The 4,446-nt window shown below is 40.6% G+C and overlaps 1 protein-coding gene across 3 annotated transcripts in view; it reads right to left on the bottom strand.

Moving 5' to 3' along the window:
- Positions 1 to 4,446, bottom strand: part of HIBADH (3-hydroxyisobutyrate dehydrogenase) — a 122,997-nt gene that overhangs the window by 109,637 nt on the left and 8,914 nt on the right. The window lies entirely within an intron of this gene.

Genomic DNA, 4,446 nt, shown 5'->3' with positions numbered 1-4,446 from the left:
AAGAGTTTCATGTAAGTTTCTGTTTCTTGAAAACTAGCTAGAGGAGGCTACATGCTTAATGCTTTATAAAATGTTGGTCACAATTAACAGGTAGGCTAAAATGAATGGATTCAGATCATGGAGCTGGCCACAGGACCAGATCCATGACATGGGCGAGACTGGATCTGGTGACAGAGAAAGAGAAGTTAGATGGGGGTCCTGTCACACAGATTCCTCCCAAACTCTCCAGTAGTGGGGGTATTAGACCATGCATGCATCTTTTAAGATTCATAGCAGATAATCTGAATTCGCCATAAATCCATGGCCATCCATGCAAAATGTGCCTCCTCGCTGCCTCTGAGCAAACCTAGCAATACTATGGAATCAGTCCTGTATGGATGTCGGTTACATATGCCCTCCATGTAATGGGAATGGGTAGCAGAGACTCCTTCCTATTAACAGATTGAGCTATTTATTACAAATAAAACTACTGGTGCTATCACTAAGGCTACACTGGTAGATGCATGTGTACTCTCTCTGAGTTTTGGGGGGTTTCAAAAGGCCAAAGACCTCTGCAAAGAGAAATAAATCCCAAATAATTACTGAGAAAGGAAAAAAGGTACAGATTCACAAGACCAACCACAGAGAGGTAACAGAAAGAAATGTAAGGTTTTTTGTTGACATGGTTATCTACAAAACAATTTGTACATTTTTTAAAACAGAATCACTAACAAAACCCAGTAACAGAAGTGAGAAATATAGTAAATATTCAGTTGACTAATCCCAGAGAGTATAATTTCTATAGAGTTCCACCAAGAACAAGCAACACACTAAATAGCCTTCTGCCTATTAAGGACAGTGAAACAAAATAACTTGCCAAAATGAAGAATTAGCAAAAAGAAAGTTAAAAAAAAAACAACAGGTAATTTATGGCATTAAACACATACAAAGTTGGAACTAGTCATAAAATAATAATGCTGCCTTATTTAAAACTATTATATAAATACAACTATATGCAAACAGTCATCCTTAAAATCTAAAACTGATACATACTCCTAATAAAAGGAACTTAAACATTGCGTTTTAAGAAGAGAAACAAAGTGTATTAACATTTGTGTACTTTGCAACAAGAGAAAAATATGAAGATTTCACACTGAATTCTAATCAACAAGAACAGAGTCAGATCTCACAAGGCTGAGGGGAAAAAAGTAAAAAATTGATTGCTTTAATTTTCACTACAGATGCAAGTCATGGAAGGTATGTAAACTGAGGTATAACTGGATAGCATCCCCAATCCCCACATTTTGGTTTCCCTTTAGTCAAAACTGTCAAACATACAACCCATGGGCTGGATTTGGTTCGCAAAGCTGTTTCATCCAAACCACCAGGCTCTAGCAAGCTAATGAAGTTTGGGGGGGGGGGTGTCTTAGAATTCAGGGTCCCTGAACCCCACTGGACATGGCCCTCAGCGGCAGGGAGGCAAGTGAAGAGTGACACAGACCTGCTCAACTGGCAGATGTCTGGCCCACCACTACTGGACCTCCTCTGCTAATACCAGACTTGTTACAAGCCACTGTTGGACCTGTGAGTCCATCCTAGAAGCCCTGTAGCCTGGATCTGGCCTGGGGCCTAGTATGTGTTTGACATGCCTTCCTTAAATAATTGTGAAGCAACTCCTTTCCCATGATTCCCATTTTTGTCTCCAGTGTAGCATGCAGCTTTCCACAATGCACTGAAAGAATACCTATATCAGCAGTTATCAACTTTTTAGATTCAAGGTTCTAACCCTTGGAAAATGCCAACTCTTTTAAGTTCTCACTCATTTTTAATTAAAGAAAAAACAAAAAAAAGAGCAACTCTTTTATTGCAACCCCCCCCCAAACAAACAAAAACCTACTCAGAAATACCACAAGAGGTCAGATTTTTTTTTAAACTCCTCAGTTTACCTTGTGAATAATGTTTGCACACATAACATTGCTAACACTGCATACTACCCCATGGCACCCTTCAAAGGATCTCAAGGCGCCCTGTTGACCTCAGCTGCAGTGTCCCTATTATGTATAGTGAACTATGCAGGACCATGACTTACTTTTGAGTATATGGGCATGCGCAGTCAGCCCTATTTTATGTAACTTACTTGTGGTGGGAAAATGTTGCCAGTCTTGGGTAGCGTGTACTTACCTGAGGTTAACTAACCATTGGATTGGTTAGTGGGATGATTGGCATGTGACTGACACTTCTCGTCTGAGTGATTGGTCAATGGAAGATTAACAGACGTGGAGCGATCGAAAGAGTTAAAAAGGGGATGATTCTGTGTCTCTCTGTTGCTGTCTGTAGTGTGTGCACGCGTGTGGGTATGTGTTGTTGAGAGCTGCTGTTGTAGAGCTGTGGTGTGTTGTGGTGTAGGTGGGAACATTGGTTGAGTGTGACAGTAAACCGAGTTGGGCTTTGGTAGCTATTGATGGTAAAGTATTACCCATTCCTGGAGTTGAGGACTGAACCTCGGGGCTGAGGAAAGTCCTGGCGGGAGTGAGGTTTGGAGGTTTTACTACTGGTCATAAAGGGAATCTGAGCCTAGTTTCTGGTATTAAGCTGTACTGTGCCTGTGACAGCTAGCAACACTGCAGCTATCCCAAGCCCGAGGGCACAGCTCTATTTTGCTCTCTAATCTGTGTTTATAGTCCTTTATAATCTATTGTATACAGTTGTATTATTGTTCTTTATACTTTTCTGTTGTTTTGTATTCCCTCTTTGAGACTGCTTAGTACTGTCTAGTCATTGAATCATTCATCTGAGTCTGTTGTCTTTGGTATCTAATTAGTATTTGGTCTGGCTGTAAGCTTATGGCTGGTATTGCAATAGGCCCCCACCAACTAAAGAGAGCAGGTGAATTTGCATAAGTTTGCGTAATTGGAGCCTTGTTCTCAACAAACCCAGGGTGCTGCAGCACCGCAATTGAGAACCACTGATTTTTACATAGTACCTCCCTTCCATTCATTCTTCCCCTTTCCTCACCCTTCTTTGCCCTTCACTCTCACAGTTGATTCTGTTAATTAAACTACTGGTGCCTGTATTAAGCAAGACCAGCTATAATTCCATAATTCATCATGAGCAGGCAAGTGCCTGCATCCCTTCCTTGCTTCAAGAGCTACTGCAGTAACTAAGGAATGAAGCTGTGAGCAGGCAAAGACAAAGACTATGTAGATTTGCAAGCAACTTGTCTCCCACCCTCAACAGACTTGGGCAGTAGCAAGAACCTGGCGCAGTATAAGATGACGTTTGGCAGCCCTCACTACCTCCTAGGGAGTCATCTGCTCTCCCCTCTGGCACTCCTAATGTTTCCATCCAACCAGCCAGGCCAAAGGAAAGGCAGCCTGTGGAGCCCAATGTTCTTCCTGCAGCAACTTCTACAAGGCCCCCTGGACTCACAAGTTTCCAAGCCCTGCAAAAACTGTGGGGTAGGATTTACACTTATGGATCAAGAGGAAGTTATTTTCAAATATTTTTCTTTAAGTGGGTTTTATTTGTATTTAAGCCTGCACATGTATTCTGTTAGTGATTTATGGCCTTAGAGAGGCTTTTGACTTTATTTTTAAAAGCATTTAAATTCACCTTTAAAGTAACTTAATATTCCATGCAAGACTGACAGCTGAAGCCAAGGATTCTATTACTAAGGCAACAACTGGTTTCCATTGAAGAAAGTGAATCAAAAAGAATTAATTTTGTACAAAAATAATTATATTGGTCCAGTGCCTAGCATACAGAGGCCCTGGTCCATAACTGTAGTTCTTAAGTGCTACCACAAAACAAGATACTAACAGACAAGAAAATAAGCTGTAAAGTTCATTTTTGCACTTACAGAATTGTCTCATTCACTATTCAAAGCCAGGAACAATCAGATGTCTACTAAAGCAGTGTTTTTTACCTTTTTTGATTTGCAGACCCCTAAAAAATTTTGAATGAGGGTGTGGACCCTTTTGAATTGTAAGTGTGCATATTCACATACTTTTGATGGATCACAGTCATCTTTCATGGACCCTTTACACATGGTTTCCAAAACCCCAGGGTCTGTGAACCATAGGTTGAAAACCACTGTACTAGAACATTCCATTTTTCAGAAAATCTTAATCTTATCTTTATCACTATTTATAACTTCAAATCAGTGTGAGCTCTGCCAGTTAAGACACCTAGAATTGTATTCCTGCAACCTATTTACATTTTCCTTGTCACTGCCAAAGAATTTCCTTTCCATATTTTGTCACATCTCATGAAAAATATTATTTCTGCTAGTTTTCAGCTACCATAACATTCTTTTGTCAAATTTGTTTGGCCCCATTAGTCCATCCATAGAGGTGTACCGATAGAGATTTTTGGGGCCGATAGCTGATTTTTAAAGAGGCATATCAGCTGATACTGATCTGATTTCTGACAGCAGCTGGTAAGCCTGGTGTGGTGAAAGGGGGGGGG

This window comes from Alligator sinensis, unplaced genomic scaffold (assembly GCF_000455745.1).
Source record: "Alligator sinensis unplaced genomic scaffold, ASM45574v1 scaffold29_2, whole genome shotgun sequence".
Taxonomy (NCBI): Eukaryota; Metazoa; Chordata; order Crocodylia; family Alligatoridae; genus Alligator; species Alligator sinensis.
This window is presented reverse-complemented; position numbering and strand designations above follow the sequence as displayed.